At 37.2% G+C, this 19,697-nt stretch overlaps 1 protein-coding gene across 3 annotated transcripts in view; it reads right to left on the reverse strand.

The window, feature by feature from the left end:
• Positions 1-19,697, reverse strand: part of LOC115216788 (ras-related protein Ral-A) — a 99,291-nt gene that overhangs the window by 58,350 nt on the left and 21,244 nt on the right. The window contains exon 1 of one of the 3 annotated variants that reach the window (XM_036506405.1): positions 2,059-2,472. The exons of the other annotated variants lie outside the window; for them this stretch is intronic. The gene's annotated coding sequence lies outside the window, so the exon portion shown is untranslated. Of the gene's footprint in view, positions 1-2,058; positions 2,473-19,697 lie in introns of those variants that run through there. 3 annotated transcript variants of the gene reach the window in all.

A 19,697-nucleotide genomic window follows, 5' to 3' on the forward strand; every position in this document is an offset into this window, starting at 1 on the left:
AAGCTTTTCTTTTTCTTTTCTTTTTTGTTTGCGATATCGCCGTTGTTAGTAACGGGTATCTGAAAGGATTTTGGAAGAAAAAAGGTTAACGTTTAACGAACATAAAAACATCCATTAGTGATATGAACTATTAAAACTAATTCAAGACACAGATAATGCTGTGAAGTTATAAAGATTTTTTTTTTTCTTTTAATCCAAGACTCAGTTTTTTTTCTTAGTCTCGACGACTATCAGTTTCATTTATTTCTCTATGCTATGGCCCTCTTCCTCTCAATATTTCGTTCTGTTGAGAAAAAAAAGGCGACGAACTGGCAGAAACAGCGTGCTGGACAAATGCTTAGTGGCATTTCGTCCCTCTTTAACATTCCGAGTTCAAAATTCCGCTAGGTCGACTTTGCCTTTCATCCTTATTCAAACTAAGTACCAGTTGAACAACTAGGGTCCAGCTAATTGACTCACCCCTCCTCTGAAATTGCTGACCTTTGGAATCAGTATTTCGTCTTATGTTGTGGCGTGTTTTATGTGAAAATGAATATTTGAAGGAGGACGATTATATGCGATTAAAACGAACGAGAGAGCACTAGTTTTCACCGACCCCGAAGAATGAAAGACAAAGCCAACGCCAGCGTAATTTCAACTAAACATAGAGTAGAATTTTGTAAAACATACTATTTTATGTTAGTTTTATATACAAGGATTATACATTAGCACAAATCGACAAATATTTATAGGGCAGATACAGTCGATCAAAGTGACACCAGTAAACTATCGGTATTTTATCGAAGGTATAAAAAAAAAAATACATCCACCCAAAATTTGAATCCAGAACGTGAAAGGTCGAAATTAAATACTTAAATCTACTTAATTCGATATTCTATCACTTTCGCCACTCCACCGCTCTAATAAACTATTTGAAAACAACTGAACAGACGTTCTGTATGTACGCAAGTTTACTCTCACATCCGGTATTTGTATTAATACATGACAACTAGGACATTTTCAGAACTCAAGGTAATGACAAATCGCTTGATAAACGGTACATGTCCGATAATCATACCATACACAGGGTATATGACCAAAAAATTTCAAAATTTGTTTACATTTTCGCAAGAAAGCGGATTCTTGTCGAAGTACAAATATAAACTGAAAATAATACACAGCTTAGTTTGACAACTAAACAGGAAACCCACATTCATAAATAAAGAAAAAAAATCACATGGTAGAAGGCAGTTAAATCAGAATAACCCAAACAGCCTCAACCTTTTGTCATTGCTCAAGATTATACATAAATAAATATATATATATATATATATATATACACATACATACATATATAGAGAGGGAGAGAGACAGACAGATTTAGTCCCACTGTATGTAAACAGTGAAAAAAGGTTATGTTATTCTGGCCAAAATGTCACAAACCACTACAATCTATATAAACTAATGATATTGCTATTTACTTTTGGGACTTCACAATGAAAATCAAAGTGCTTTACCCTTTCATATAGTTTGTTTGTATGTACTTACAGACTTAAATTCTATGTGAAATGTATCATTAATTCTTGTAAACCAATACTAATTGAAAAACGGAAGTATGAAAAAAAAGGTCCGATTTCCATTAAGAAATTATTATTTCGTAAACCAATTGATATTAAAATGTTCAAGTGTGATAAATTTTAATCAAAAATTCTGTGTAGTCGAAGAGACCCTAGTCTGTAGTTAGAGATAGTTAAGTATTACATATGTTCTATACGTCTCTTCTGTTTCACAGTAGCGTAGTGAAAACGAAATAAAACACACCCAGCTGATTTGATTAAATGTACAACAGTCGTTTAACCGAAAACAGTGTACGTGTGTGTGTGTGTGTGTGTGTGTGTGAAAATATTCCGCGAATTTTATTAGCTTGGAATTAAGAAATCATACCTTAAACAATAACATTTCTTTAATATTAACAAATGTAGTTTACTAGATGTAGTACAAGAGTTTGAAGAGCCTACCCCCAAAAAGTTACTAGTTAATAATAGAAAACAAATGAGAATATATGTGAAAAATAGATACCTGCAACGTAATTTCAATTTCCAATGGAGATGAAAGGGTTGTTATTAAATGATCAATTGTTTGGAAATGGTATAATGTGTCCCGATCAATGCACCTCTTAAGAAAAAATGACGGAGCCGGCCTGATTTACTTAAACGTGTCAAAAAGCTTGTAAGAATTTCTTGTCCTTTGGGTAGCATTTAATACCTATACTTGTTAAAGAATGTATTGTATTTCCTCTTTCAATATATTTTTGTATTTATATTCCAGAATGGAGGTATTGCATGAGTTAATACTGTAGGAATTACTTGGAAGAGTAATCAACACCCACCACCTATGAAAGCTCTGCTGTGATATTTCGAATTGCTCAGGTCCTTGAATGCATCACGGGAAGTGTTTTTTCAACCAATCGTTGGAAGCCTTACTCACGATATTCGGCCAAGTAAACACGTTGCAGAAGAAATGTGATAAAATTCGTAGGAAAATACAAATTTTTTTTTCCGTTTTTCAATCCGTTGTCTACTATTGCCCAAAATATTTCACAGCTTTCACCTTCCAAGCATTTATTACATTCCTTTTGTGGTATTTTAGTAAAATTGTTATTTTATATCTTTGTAGCAGACTATCAAGCTAGACTTGATGTTAACTTTATGGGAACTTATTATATTCGATGTGATTTCAGTAACACAAGAATTTCCTATTTCTGAGAAAATAAGTCGGTGAGTTGACAAAATCGTTAGAGCGTTACAAAAATGCCTTGCAGTTTTTGTCCCGGAAGCCAACTGTGGTTTTCATTCCTCAGGAGTGGATAAAATAAAGTACAGGTCAAGTACAGAGGGTCAATGGCATCGATTAACTCTCACTGCTCGTAACTTGGCCATGTGCCTAAATTAACAACATTATTTCTTCAAAATGAACTCTTAAGTGAAAAGCGTAAAAATAAATAGATGGATAAAACGATGCTCAATATTTATTTCTTCTGCTAATATTTCAGTTAACTCTTGGGTCATCATAAATAATGCGGTTTTTTTTATACTTCTTTTATTTTTCAAAATTAAGATAAAATTCTTTTTTAATCTAAAATATACTCTCCTTCATTTTCTACAATGCTCTTCCATCTATCTAAGTAGACTTGCAAGGCCACTCTTCCAAAATTCACAAAAAATACTCCTCCAGTACTGTTCTGACCTCGTCTACAGAATTTATATTCTTTCCATCCAAATGATTTTTAAGACTGCAAAATAGATGATAATAAGATGGAGCAATGTCCAGTGAATATGGTGGGTGGGACATCATTTCCCATTCAAACTGCTCCAGGCTTTGGAATGTCATCCTCGCTGTATATGGCCGAGCATTATGCTATTTCTTTACTACCCACAAGGGACTAAACACAGAGGGGACAAACAGATTAAGTCGATTACATCGACCTCAGTGCGTAACTGGTACTTATTTAATCGACCCCGAAAGGATGAAAGGCAAAGTCGGCCTCGGCGAAATTTGAACTCGGAACGTAACAGCAGACGAAATATGGCTACGCATTTCGCCCGGCGTTCTAACGATTCTGCCAGCTCGCCAGCGGCCAAGCATTATGCTGTTGGAAGAACACCTTTAGTCTTGAAACCAAAGATGGTCATTTTTCTTCTAGTGCAGATGTCGATGAATGGTTGAATGACCAAATCCAAGCTTCTCTGCTAGTTCCTTAACAGTTATGATGGGATTTTGTTCCACCAGGTTTTGCAGGATGTCCTTCTTGAGCTCTACCGATGTTCCTGGATGAGGCTCATCTTCTAGACTGTAGTTTCCAGCTTGGAATTTATGGAATCGCTGTTGACACTAGCTTACACTTATTGTCCAATCCCCATATACTGCATTAATATTCCTCACACTTTCTGTTGCATTGTTATCTTTATTGAACTCATTAAGTAAAATATGCTGAATGTGCTCCTTTGCCACTTCCATTATAGCTTTGAAAAAATAACTGCTAAATCGAAAATTACTACTTGCTTGTATGGCAAGTTGATGCAGGTAGTTTATCCCTTCCCCCTCTGACTTTTAGTTCATGCAATTGAAAAAATTGCATTATTTATGGGATGACCCAATATATACTGCAAACACTTCTTCTGAATCACAAATATAGAGTTAACAGATTTTTTTTCCTTTCAAGTTGGAGAAGCTTTGTAAAAGACATGGCATCCAGCTAGATCTGCTTTTCTAAGAAACTCTACCCACACACCATACTAGGTGTAGCAAAACTGCTCACTTTGCCAGAGATAAGGATCAATAGTAAAAGTAGGTGAAAATCATTGGATATTATAACGATTTCAACACCTAACTGTATCACTCACTTATCTTCAACACTGTTGATACGATTAAGGGATGTTTAGTTACTTTTGGTTCACATCATGGTATACTTTTCTTCTTTTCTAACACCCAATCAGTCAGCTGTCACCACCATGGCCATGCTGCAACAATGTTTTGGTTATACTTCTCACTTTTGACTTGTTCAGTCCTCTGAACTGTGGTCTTTTTTTTTTCCTCATATGCTCCTGCCACTTCATGGTATTCTACTCTCTGTGTTTTGCTAATTACTGCTCTTCTTTCTATGTCCAATGCCAACCAAGCAGAATATTGTGAATCTAGCTACGAACTTGTGACATCCTGTCTGTAGCTTACCATTTTCATACCTCACACAATGCCCTCAGTCCCATATATTTTAGATGCTTTGTTTCATGCAATTTCTTCCTATGACACAGTCAACTCAGTAATCAGGACTTTCTTTACAAAGTCGGTCTTTGCCATAAAGCTGTAGTTTTTTTCACAATGATTTGGGAAAATAAGCGATTTCTTTAAATCAACCTGCATCTTCCAGTTATTAGAGGCATTCATAAGCATCTTCCAGTTATTAGAGGCATTCATAAGGCTGTATCTTAGACTATTGTTTGTTTATGCTTCAATAGTGTCCTTTTTAGCTTTCCTTGTAGAAAAGCACACAATTCACCTTGGTATTCATTCTCCACCGCAATGTAGACAATGCATTGCTGTTTGTATGTCCTAACAAGAATATACAGGACTTAGCTATGCTGTCAGGAACATTCTGTGATAACTTGCATGCTACCAGAATATGGTAGACTGTATGACACATGTGTACGAACAGCCATGCTACATGGCAGTGAAACATGGGCTGTGACTGCTGAGGACATGTGTAAGCTTGCAAAGAATGAAGCCAGTATGATCTGATGGATGTGTAATGTCAGTGTGCATACTCAACAGAATGTAAGTACCTTGAGAGAAAAGTTGAACCTAAGAAGCATCAGATGTGGTGTGCAAGAGAGACGACTGCGCTGGTATGGTCATGTGGCGAGAATAGATCAGGATAGCTGAGTGAAAAAGTGCCACACCCTAGCAGTTGTAGGAACCTGTGGAAGAGGTAGACCCAGGAAGACCTGGGATGAAGTGGTGAAGCACAACCTTCAAACTTTAGGCCTCACCAAGGAAATGACTAGTGACCGAGACTTTTGGAAATATGCTGTGCTTGAGAAGACCCGGCAAGCCAAATGAGACCATAACCTGTGGCCTATGCCAGGAGTGTAACCAGCACACTTATGCTTACCTTTTCCTTCTTTGGACACTTAACTCTGCTTGCGAAGACCTGTTGAGGCAAGTGAAATCAAAATCACATTCGATGACTGGCATCTGTTAAAGCGGGGTGCAAAGAGCACCATACGAGTGTGATCGTTGACAGAGCGGCTAACTGGCATCCGTGCCAGTGGCACATAAAAGGCACCAATTGAGTGTGATCATTACCAGCATCGCCTTACTGGCACTTGTGCCCATGCTAGTAGGGTGCCAAGAGGACCATCCAAGCGTGATCGTTGCCAGAGCAGCTAACTGGCTTAGTGCCAGTGGCACGTAAAAGGCACCATTTGAGTGTGATTGTACCAGTGTCACCTTACTGGCACCTGTGGCGGTGGAATGTGCAAAAAGATTCAAGCGAGGTCATTGCCAGAACCGCCTGACTGGCCCCCGTGCTGGTGGCACGTAAAAAGCACTCACTACACTCTCGGAGTGGTTGGCATTAGGAAGGGCATCCAGCTGTAGAAACTCTGCCAGATCAAGATTGGAGCCTGGTGCAGCCATCTGGTTCGCCAGCCCTCGGTCAAAATCGTCCAACCCATGCTAGTATGGAAAGCGGACATTAAACAATGATGATGATGATGTAATGCTGATTTTTATGGTTGCTTTAAAAGAAATTCAATGTCACAACTTGAGTAGAATAAGCAGAATTGTTTCAATTCAAAATGACTTAAGATCTAAAAAAATCTGGGAAGGATTTAGTCATGACAACTGTATCTTGAACAAGTTTGGTAGAGCTGCTTGAATTCACTTTCAAATACTGCTCTACTTTGAAAATACACTTCTTTTGGAACCAGTGCATATCATCTACACTGATGGCAATTAGTGGTGTCACTGTTCTCCAGAGAAATCAAAATGTGGTGGGCTCCATCTTCCATAATTTGTCCCATGACAGATGGTGGTTAGGTTACTATGAAATTATGTGACTATTATGGTAATCCTGTTAGTTTATACCAATCTGTGACAGAGTAGATACTAAGTGTCTCTTAGAAAAACCTGTTGTCTTTTACTGTTTAGATTAGTATTTGTAAATATCATTACCATCAAAGTCTGTCTTCCATATGATCTGATAAGTATGAGAACTTCATTGTGCTCCAGTGTCTGCTGCAGCAAAGTTTCTACAACAGAATACACTTCGTAATTCCAACTAAGAGGGTTCAAGAGACAGAGAGAGATGACTGATAGAAAGAGTGATTAATAGAAAATATGAGTTGGGAGGGATGATGTCAAGAATGAGGATTGACATCAAGTGGAAGTGGTTTCAGACATCTCTCTCTATCCGCTCAGTCGAAGTCGACTCTCAGTCACTCGGATCAGTGTCCTCCAGTCAGTTCTATCCTGGGCCGCTTCCTTCAGACTGGCCATGTCCATTCCGGTATCACTCCTGATGGTGCCAAGCCAGCAGTTTCTTGGTCGGCCTCTTCCTCTCTTGCCACTGACCATTCCGAGCATGATGTCCTTCTCCAGGGATTCTCTCCGCATAATATGACCGAAATATGCCAATCTACGCTTGGTGATCCCAGCTTCTAGCAACATTTTCGGCCTTATCTGCTTAAGAACTTCTCCATTGGCAAGCCTCGCTGTCCATGGAATCCGCAAAAGTCTTCTCCAACACCAAAGCTCGAATGCATTAATTCTCTTCTGGTCAGCTTTCTTTAGTGTCTAGGTCTCGCATCCATATGTTGCTATTGGGAAGACAATTGCATTCACCAATCTGCATTTGGTAGCGAGTCTCTACTCTTCCAGACCCTGCTCATGCTGACCATTGCCTCTCTGCAGATATAGTGATAGGTAATTGGGAGCACAGAAAGGGATGCAATAAATAATTTTGCCATCATTTAATTACAGTAGAAAAATAATGCAACACTTAGGAGAGTGATGAAGGGAAGACCTATGGGGGATGAGGAGTGAAGAAAGCCTGACAGGGACAAACTGAACAAGAAGCCCAGTTGTGAGCACATACATTATGCTTCTAGACTCTCGGTTTCACCATGTTGGATGGGTCTTTTCAAGGTCAGCATATTTCCAATCATCTCAGTCCTTTATCATCTCCTCTATGATGCCCCAAATCCTATCAGCCTTCACTACTTCATACCAACTTCTTGCTTCCTCCACCTTCTGCCAACTCATCTGTATCCTCCATAATCCCTACTATTTCTTCCCCAAGATCTACAAAGCCAAAAACTCTGGCCATGCCATTATCTCTGTCTGCAATTGCACCACAAAACTCATCTCTGCCTACCTCAACACATTCATGACACCAACCACACTCTCTGCCTTATTAACTCCTTCTTCCCTAGCTCCTCCTGCCTCATTTTCCTCATGGATATCACCTCTCTTTACGCTATTATCCCTCATAGCAAAAGCTTCCAAGTTCTTAAACATTTCCTCAACCTACACACCACTCTCTATCTCAACACCTCTACTCCTCTGTTGAGCTGAACTGATTATCACATTCAACTGTTTCTCCTTCACATGTGAAATGTATGAGTGGTTACTGGAGTGACCATGGGAACAAGGATGAGACCCAGTCATGGCAACTTGTTTGTTGGTTATGACAAGTCCCAAATTTTTTTCTAGTTCACTGGTCCTACTCCAGAGCTGTACAGTCATTACATTGATGACTGTTTCAGCACCATCTCTCTCTTCTGCAAGGAGCTAAAGATTTTCTTTTTTGTTCATTCTTTTTGCCCCTCTTTCCAGTTATCATTCTCCATCTCCAAAACCTCCCTTTGTTTTCTCAACATCACCCTCTCTATTGACTACCGTATCCTCTCCTTCTCTACCCATCTTCTACAAAACCACTACTCCTACCTTGACTTCTCTTCCTCACTCACTCACACACATACCTCCCACCTACTACTCTCACATTGTTAGACAACTGGGATCCTTTTGGTTTGAACGGCAGTTTTTTCTAGTGGTGTCATATGAAATTGTCACTCATAATTATGACCCTAGAATCGATCTATTGCATTTCAATCTCTTTTAGGGTTAGGGGAAGGGTATCTTTTTTTCTTCACAAATGTAAATAAACCCAATCTGTTTCTTAAACAAGGGACACATTCATACGGCACAGAATGCTTTTTACCTCAATAGACGTCAGTGATTGGTTGAAATTGAAGAAAAAAAAGCAACAAATATCTTACAAACTATAGAATTTTCTCAATAAAGCCAAGAGAAAAAGATGTTTTATAAACACATTCTACCAGTATACGAAGTTTAAAATTTTTTTATTACCTAGAAATTATGTTAAAAACTGCCGTTCAAACCAAAAAGATTTGACAACTGTTCTTGTCTGGTTTGACTGTTGCCTAATATAGCAGTTAGTGTATGCCACTGACCCTTATCTCACTTACACACATGCACACATACATAGTAATATACATACATGCACACATGTACTGTTATACATATATGCCCTCACTTTTCTGTCTCTCCCTTATCTCCCCTAGCATCACGACCATATATTCCTGCCATCATGTGTCAGTTTCCCACACGAATACACTATTTCCATCTCCACCACGTTGCTCCATTTCAGCTCTATTTCTCTGTTGTCTATTTCCCCTTTGCAATTTACTACTGGATTTTATTCTCACTTACAGAGTAACATACTATTTTTCAATAATCCTTTAAAAATAACACTTTGCTCTCACCATCCACATGCAAAGATCAATTTGCAGTTTGTTGCAACCCTCACTGACTCTTCACATGTGCTTTTTTTTTTTTTTTTTAATTCTTATTTCTCTTTTACTATTGTTTCTTACACAAAACTAAATTGCATTTTCTCCAACATTTAACCACACATTGGTTCCCCTTCTGTTTCCTCTGATTTTCTATTTGTGCCCACTTTGATGGCCTTCTCTTTATCAGTTATTTTATTCATTCTTATTACTTTCTCCTGACACTATACCTGTTATATAGCCTCCGGATTTTTCACCGGCCTTTTCATCAGTGTTTTACATAAACATCACATTTCTCTTCCTTTTCCACCTCGCACTAACACCTCCCACATCCTCCTCCCCTCTATACCTTCCTCTCACATACAATTACAACTACACACGATCCTTCCATGCTACCCCACATGTCTACACACATAACTACACATCTGCACACATCCAAAGAAACTACATGCACCCTATACAGCTAAGTGCTTTACAAGTGCAAAAACCAATGGTCATTCTCTGATAGGCCATAACAAACAACCTTCTAAATATATGTATATGTATATATTACTCATTTACTTGTTTCAGTCATTTGACTGTGGCCATGCTGGAGCACCGCCTTTAGTCGAGGAGATCGACTCCGGGACTTATTCTTTGTAAGCCCAGTACTTATTCTATCGGTCTCTTATGCCGAACCGCTAAGTGACGGGGATGTAAACACACCAGCATCGGTTGTCAAGCAATGCTAGGGGGACAAACACAGACACACAAACACATATATATATATATACATATATATGACAGGCTTCTTTCAGTTTCCATCTACCAAATCCACTCACAAGGCATTGATCGGCCCGGGGCTATAGCAGAAGACACTTGCCCAAGATGCCATGCAGTGGGACTGAACCCAGAACCATGTGGTTGGTTAGCAAGCTACTTACCACACAGCCATTCCTGCGCCTATTATCTATATTATTATATGATCAAACGCCACACATCCATATCCGAGTAAGTTTTATCATATATATTATGTATGTATATGTTGGTGTGTTTACATCCACATAACTTTGTAGTTTGGCAAAAGAGGCCAGTAGAATAGAGATGGTATCAAAGAGGTCCCAGACTAGTTCTGTAGTGCATCAACAGATGACAGCATACAGTTGCATGCACATTGAAAGTTAGCAGTAGTCTTCATGAGGCAGTGTGCTGGGTGACATCACTGTGTTTACTTTGCAAGTTGTGAAATTTGCGTCTTTGTAATCACATGGAAACTGTAGTCTGCAATTTTGTCATGGACTAGAAGTTGGAACAAAGAGCCAATGTGAAATTTTGCATTAAACTTGGGAAGCCTGTGACAGAGTTATTGAGCATGCTTTTGCAAGCTTATAGCGATGACCCTGAGACAAAGCAGCAGTAGTCACAATGGAAGAGGCCTTCATCTCCACGACTGATGAAAGCATGACAGAACCACAGCTCAACCAAGAGCATGCTCATTGGTTTTTTTTTGACATCCATGGTATTGTGCGGTGAGCTGGCAGAAACGTTAGCATGCCGGGCGAAATGCTTGGAGGTATTTCGTCTGCCGTTACGTTCTGAGTTCAAATTCCGCCGAGGTCGATTTTGCCTTTCATCCTTTCGGGGTCGATTAAATAAGTACCAGTTACGCACTGGGGTCAATGTAATTGACTTAATCCGTTTGTCTGTCCTTGTTTGTCCCCTCTGTGTTTAGCCCCTTGTGGGTAGTAAAGAAATAGGTATTGTGCATTAAGAATTTGTCCCCCAAGGCCAGACCATCAATTGAGAGTTCTACTGCAATGTTTTGAAGCCTCTGTGGGAGGACATCCAGTGAAAGTGACCCAATCTGTGGAGCATGAAGAATTAGATTCTTTATAATGACAATGCATCCTGTCATTGAGCTCTCCTCACTCATGAGTTTCTCACCAGAACCAACATGGTATTGCTTCCATACCTACCCTATTCGCCAGATTTAGCATGTGCAGCCTTCCATCTCTTCCTCAAAATGAAAATGCAGCTCAAAGGTCACCATTGTTGATATTCAGAGTGAATCTCAGAAGGTCCTTAACTTGCTTATGGAAAACGACCTCCAGGGCAGATTCCAAAGGTGACAGGAATGCCAGGATAGGTGTATTGCTGCACAAGGTGACTATTTCGAAGAAGATGATGTTAAAACGTAGGTAAATAAATAATTTTTTATTAAACATGATTAGTCTGGGAACTTTTTGATACCACCTTGTAAGTACCAAGCTTTAAAAAAATAACTACTGAGGTTGAATTATTTGAGCAAAAAAATATTCAAGGTGGTGCCCTAGCATGGTTACTGTCTAATGACTGACACAAGTAAAAGATAAAAGGATAAAGAGGAAGGGAGGTAGGTATAGAGAGAGTTAAGACGTGCACACATACCCTCGCTATAACCAGAGTCTGCCTGGCAGCTAAAATGTATTTCCCTTACTCATCTTCCAGTGCTTCCTATGGGAGAGAAGTGTGTATGAATGGATAATGGTATCCTTACACTTAGTGATGCTGAGAAAAATGGCATGAAAGTGAAAGACTATTAACCCTTTTGTTACTAACCCGACCAAAACCAGCTCTGGCTCTGTGGTAAAATGTCTTGTTTTCATAAGTTTTGAATTAAAATATTCCACCAAGCCTTAGTCACAATTTACGTTCCTAACACTAGATTAATGATAATTAAGTTATTTTATTAAATTCTTTGTTATATTTAAAATAGTTGAAAGAAACACAGAGCATCTCAAAATAAATACAGTAACGAAAGGGTTAAATGTGGAAAATGCAAAGGAGAAAGTGAGTCTTTCCTGCATTAACCCAACAGAGGGAGCTGCTATTCTAGCCAACAACACTCTCCTCCCTCCCTCATTCTCTCTCTCTATCTATCTCTCTCTCTCTCTTCATATGTCTCTCATGCTCTCTCTTTCTCTTTCTTAGTGTGTCTCTTATGTTCTCTCTTTCTTTCTCTTCATCTCTCTCTTTCTCCCATTATTTCAGAGAGGGAGAGAAAGTTTACCTCTACAATTCTATTCTAAATTTCTGTCTTTCTCTGATTTTTTTTTTGACAACAGTAGAGTGTGGTGTGAGGTAATATTTTGTAAAATAAAATAAATACTCTGAGATAGTGAATATCGTCTTGGAGGTGTTTATTTTGTAAATTCTGAACACATACACACACCTCACATTTAAATATAGAAGGTAGATAATCTTTGGCAACTAAGTCCACTTCTCAATTATATTAGTGACCTACTTTGATATTTAAATTTCCAATTATTCATTTGTTAATGCAGAACACAGATTGCTACACCCATAAACATAGTTTGTACTAAGTATCATGTATTTTGAGTAGTAATCATTATATTTAAATACATATAAGGCGGCGAGCTGGCAGAACCGTTAGCACACCGGGCGAAATGCGTAGCCGTATTTCGTCTGTCGTTATGTTCCGAGTTCAAATTCCGCCAAGGTCGACTTTGCCTTTCATCCTTTCGGGGTCGATAAATTAATTACCAGTTACGCACTGGGGTCGATGTAATTGACTTAATCCCTTTGTCTGTCCTTGTTTATCCCCTCCGTGTTTAGCCCCTTGTGGGTAATAAAGAAACATATATTTAAATACATACAAATGCCTCTTTACTCAAACAATTGTTTAATGCTCTTTATGTTGGGGTAACTTGCAGCATATGGAGAATGATCCCTACTTACCACACGGAGACACACTGATTAACTTGGAAGAAAATGCATAAGCCAGCAAAAGGATAGCCCACTAAAATATCCAGTCACCAAGCTTTCATTTAAAAAAGATAACCTAGTGCTTGATTTCAGACTGAAGTCTACTTGTGATATTTTCCATGTATAAGACAAGATGCAAGCAGTTTTTAGGCTCAAAATTTGAAATTTTGTTTGGCACTTCTGTGCAATCAAACATAATATGACTAAATCATGTTTCAATGGTCATTATTCAAAGGCTCCACAACAGTTGCCTACCCATAGCTGAAGAATCAGTTATCTATCAAACCTATCCTACTAGCTGATATGCTAAAGCAAGGTCACAGTAAAAGCAATATTCAATGTAATAAAAGGCAAAGATAATAGATCGCTCAATCAGTGAAACAAGATTAAAATGAGTACTGACACCAGATATAGATATGTAATATGACAGCAAGAAATGTAAACAGTAGCAGCTTTTCTGTACACCTCTGGAAACAAGGCCAATAGAGACCTGTTGATATGTCATGAAGACTGCAGTGCTAAGCAAGCACTTGTCTGGAAAATACTGGGACTTTGTAGTTTTCCTTATCAAAAAATAATGAATTGATACTCTTATGGTTTATAATAAAAAATAAAACTGAAACTAGAAGTGAAAGAGGAAATTGTAAATTTCCATGAATTTTCAAACATGAATGGCAGTCAGCAACTCTCCTTTGCAACACATGGGGCATTGGTGCAGAGACCATGAAAACAACACATTCATGCAGCTTTTGATTTGCATAAAACATTATTACCCAGCAAATTTTTGTTCATAAAAAAACCCTCATTCATAAACAAACACTCGGACTTTTCATACTAAATCATTCAAACTATATCATTGCACACATATCATACAGATAGATGAAATAATATCCATTCGCTTTTGATTTGTAGAGATTTTACAGTGATTTATGATTTTTCTTCTTTTACTTCCAGTTTCCGTTTGTGATCATAAACCAAAAAATGTCAGTGAATTAACTCTAATAAATATTAAAGAAACGGTAGCAACAGGATTGTTTAACCTCATTCTCTTCAGAAAATTCACTACACTAGAGATGTTCACATGCAAGTAATCCAAGATGGTTTCTTCTTTAGTAGTATGCATTAATTACTTTTTTTAATTGTAGAAGTACAACAAGCTTTAATTGTAACATGCCACTTTCACTTTATCAAACTAGCTATCTCTGTTTGGCAGCTACCCAAAAGGGTTCCTTTTTTTTTCTTTTTTTACACTGAGGAAAATATCTTTGCACAATTATTTTTGTTGTTACTGTTGTTCATCTTGGTGTTCAGAGGGGGGGGGGTATAATTGTGTTTTCTTTTTTTTTGTATCATTCTTCTTATTCAGTGTTTGAGTTAATATGGGAGGGGGATCTTTTCAGTTTTGAACGGCAGTTTTTAACATAATTTCTAGGTAACTAAAAAATTTTAAACTTCGTATACTGGTAGAATGTGTTTATAAAACATCTTTTTCTCTCGGCTTTATTGAGAAAATTCTATAGTTTGTAAGATATTTGTTGTTTTTTTTCTTCAATTTCTGCAATTTCAACCAATCAGTGATATCTATTGAGTTAAAAAGCATTCTGTGCCGTATGAATATGTCCCTCGTTTAAGAAACAGATTAGGTTTATTTACATTTGTGAAGAAAAAAAGATACCCTTCCCCCACCCCTAACCCTAAAAGAGATTGAAATGCAATAGATCGATTCTAGGGTCATAATTATGGGTGACAATTTCATATGACACCGCTAGAAAAAACTGCCGTTCAAACCAAAAAGATCCTGGGAGGGTATTGGAGGAGAAAGATTTAGCTGTGATTTCCAGCAATTAATACAATTGCATAGATGCTACACTAGCAGGTGATTTTTTTGCTTGAGGGCCATATAAGTACAAGATTAAAAATGAAACTGGAATGTACAAAAATTAAGTTGGCTATGCTGAGTAAGCAAAACAAATAGGTAAATTCACAAAAATAAATTACTAAATGTAATATTTATTGATTTCTGTTGTGGTTCCTAACATTCTGAGCACACCTACCATGGTGGTCAACTTTTCCTTAAATTTCTCCATGGTCAATAAAATAACATACCAGATCTCTGACTTTTGGTTTGCTGTGACTGATACACTGATGTTGTTTTGCATTAAAATGTTATAAACCTTTAAAAGTTGAATTTTTTGCAAATTTTAGCCAATCAGAAGCCTTTGTTATTGACATTTCAGAAGTAATAGCTGCTGTCTGTTTCCATAACAAATTTCCCATTGTAAGTAAACCAGTATAATCCATGAGTTTCAATGGCAAGTAAATTTCCCATAGAAAGTAAATCAGTATAAACTTCCATCAATTTACCTCTGAATTTGCTATCAGATATCAATTCTCTGATCTCGGGGTCCAATGAAAATGCCTGCTTTCAGTTTTATGTCACTTTTCTCTGAACCAAATTTTACTTTTAGGTACGGGAAGCCACAACCATCATGTGTCATTGCTTTTATGAAGGTTTTCATGAGGCTGAGTTTGATGTGAAGGAAGGTCTTTTATGGATCTACCAGTGGCATATGCTGCACATTGTACCGACCAACTATGTACTCATCTCTTTTAAGCCAGTCTTTTACAGTGTAACGATTGCTGTCATTGCAGCTGTTCCAAATGCACAAGAAGCACATATTTTTGGTATATCCCAACGGCAGTCCTAGGAGGAGGGAAATTACCTTTAAATCACCACAAATATTCCACTTGTGAACTGAGTAAATAACTCTTTTCAGAAAGTGTTCCATCAATTCATAAGTTTCTTCCATACCGACATGACCCACAAGAATGGAAAGTTTTTCATTACCATTATGTGACATCATAGCTTTGAGGCTAACCTTACTCGAGTCTATAAACAATCTCCATTTGTTAGCCACATGCACGTGTCCTAGTTTTTGCATGAGTGCATTAATGTCAGTACAGAAACAAGCATTATTTTCTTGCTTGAAAAAGAAAAATAAGCCTTTATGGCAAGAATGGAAAATGGAAATTTTCGTATTTTACTGTAGGAGATTCCGTTGTTGTAGTTTGGATCCCAAAGCTTTTGCCCTCTCCTTTGACAATGCTAGGTCTCTTACTAGATCATTCAAATCTCCTTGATTAAACTAGCCTGGCTCATTTTTCTTAGAATCACCTACATACACTTCATCAGTAGGAGAGTCAGAGGATTCATCGTGTGACATGTCATAATTTTCAAGTAAAGCATGTGGGAGGGGAACTGGGACAGGGTTCTCAAAGTCATGTGGGACTGGTTTTAGAGCTGACTTACAATCTGCATGCATAATTTTTGCTTTCATCTCTTTTGAGAAACCACTAATATTAGTCATGCAAAAGTAACAATCAGAGACATGATTGGTTGGATCATGCCATACCACTGGTACAGCAAAAGGCATTCCCTTCCTTTTTCCATTCAGCCACTGTGTAAGCCCTGAGTAACGCATGATGCAGCATATATGAGGTGCCCACCTCTTGTCTTGGTCCCCAACTTTACACCCAAAATAATATTTATCGGCAATTTTTAATTTGGTTGCAATGTTCCTCCACTGGTCATGTGGAGTAAATTTTCCACAGACATAACAAAATTTGTCTGGGTGATGCACACTGCCTCTCGTATTCATGATCTAACACAATGAACATAGTTAAAACAGTAATCAGGCAGAGCGAGAGATACACATACCACACATGGCTGCAGTGTAAACGACACTGAGAGTTATCAAGAACAAACTGACATATTTGGTGCTTTCACACAATTGCTAAAAATAAATAATGAATTTTCTCATCGTTGTTTGTTTTATTACTCTTATTTCTTTAATTTTGAATTAAGGACCACTTTCATTTTAACAAATTTTATAATACAGCTTATATCTAGCCGAAAGTGCAGTTATAATCTTGCGCATGCACATAACTAAAAATCCTGACATGTTAGAACAATTCTGAGTGTGGAATTGGAATCAGCATTCTCAATTTAGTCTAAAACACCTGCTTTTACCCCAGTAGCAAAATCTTTATTGTCCAGTGTTATTACATGTTTTTCTCTAACAAAATACACACAAATAGGAGGCTCAGGTATGAAATTGATCTTTTTTCTATTTCATTTATTACATATTTTTCTCTTATAAAAATACACACATACAGGAGAAGTAAATTTATATATATAATAATAGTTTGAATGTGGCTCCTGAGAAACAGAAAAACTAATTACCCAATCAGCAACAGGTATTACTCCTCCTCCTCTCCTCTATCTTCTCTTCCCCTCTCACTCTCCCCACAACCCCCACTCTACCCCAACCCCCAACCGAACCCACACCCCACATGGGCTTTCCCCACTCTCTCCCCCCACCTCCCCACAACATCACACCACACTACACTACACCATATGACATTACACATCACATCACAACACACCACTCACAGCACACTGCCCACACACCCATCCCCACATCTTTACACCTACACATACATACATATATCATATCACAACACACCACCCATACACCCATCCCCATATCTCCACACCCACACATACATACATACACATGTCCAGACCACCAGCCCTCTTTCACACGCACATACATACTCTCTTATACACACACGCACCTTCATGTTGGGGCCACCTTCGTTTTGGAAGTCACTTGACCCTGTTATCTCCCCTACTATCCCTCTAGCGTCTAACGTCTGACCTCTGACCTCTAACCTCTGCCTGAAGTCAGAACGCCATGATAGACCGTTAGCTCCTACACGCATTTTTTTCTCTCCTTGTTTCTTTTCTGTGTACCTTTCTGTCGAAGTGCATAGGCTCGAAACGTACAGGACTTGTTCTATTTCTATTCCTGAGCGGCATACTAATACATTTGTTTGTTTGTACTCCACCTGCCTTTGTCTTTTGTTTATTTTCGTAAACCTTCCCGTTATATATATATATATATATATATATATATATATATATATATATATGTATGTATGTATGTATACATGCGTACAGGATGTCACCAACAGTGCAAATAACATGAAATACGTAAACAAATGAGGGAAAACGAGCAAAATATGCAAACAACAAGGAAAAAAATGGAAAACAGGACAAGTAAACACAGGGAAATGACCCTTCATCAGTTGTCGACTGTCTTTTACTCCTCATTTCAAGCATTCAACGACAAAATGAGTCTTCAAAGACAGTTGCTCCTACAAATTCTAAAACAAAATTTAGGATTTATGGAGGGTCAAAGTCGAGAACAAAAATATGACAGTGAAGACAAACAAGGAAAGCAAATGAAAACAAACGTGGTGGGTCATTAGACCAGAATGAGAGGAAAATAGTGAACACTGAGAGAAAAAATTTTTTTTTGAAAAGTGAAAATATTGAAGAGAGAGAAAAAAACACGTCTGCTTGTTTAAATGTATGTTCAGGAAAAGAAATACGGTTACATGAGGAAAAGAAAGATAGACGATGGTCTTATTTATTTGAAGTTACTTTACATATATAAATATTCACAGACACATGTAAAAGAAATTGCAAATTAAAAAAATTTATTTTGAAAAGTGAACAAAAATATTATTTGAAAATTTATAGTTGAGGAATTTATTTTTGTTTATTTTTGGAAATGAGTTTAACAATTTGCAATTACTTTTACATATAGAATTTCATAAGAAAAATTTCATTTTTTATTATACTACCTTCAAAAGTTAATCATGCTAATGAGAAATGAAAACAAGTCTATAAATAATGACAATCAATAACATGCTTTTAAGTATTTATTTATTCGCTTTGCTTACTCAGGATAACAAAGTTTATTTTTTGTACATTCCTGGCTTCATTGTCTTTCATTTTCAATTCCACCCATATCATTCTAAAGTGAAAAACCAATCTCTGTTATGCTTTACACCAGAGGAGACTGCTGTTTCTCCCTAAAAAATTTTGAGGTATGCCAAAATATTAGAATAGCCAGGCAACTTCACAAGTATCATCTGATACTTTGGCGCAGCATAACTAAATAATTTTTAGATTTGAACTGATCAGTTTCTTGCTGAACGTCCTTGTGTCTCTTCTGATCTTTTGTTTTAAGAACACAAATGTGTGGAATTGAAAAATGAAAGAAAATGAAACTGGAAATGAACAAAAATATATTTGGTTACCAAGAGTAAATGAAATGAATAACTAAATGCTTAAAAGTGAGTTGTAGATTATGACAGATTTCTATTTTCATTTCTCAGCAGCTTTATTTAGTTAACTTTACAAAAGTTACATCATAGAAAATAAGGCATATATATATATATATATATATATATATATATATATATATATATATATCCAAAGATGAAAACACAAAGAGAAAACAACAACGCGAGGACGTGGAACAAGTATAGTATTATTGGACGCTATACACACACACACACAAGTAAAAATAATTGCAAATTAACAACTTAGTTTGAAATGTAAGCAAAAATATTATTTGAAAGTTTATGGAAGATAAATTTATAACTTTATGAATGGAATTGTACATCTGTCTGGTGACCAATGCCATCCTCTGGTTAAATTATGAAGGTTGCATCATAGAAAGAAAATAT

This window comes from Octopus sinensis, linkage group LG10 (assembly GCF_006345805.1).
Source record: "Octopus sinensis linkage group LG10, ASM634580v1, whole genome shotgun sequence".
NCBI lineage: Eukaryota > Metazoa > Mollusca > Cephalopoda > Octopoda > Octopodidae > Octopus > Octopus sinensis.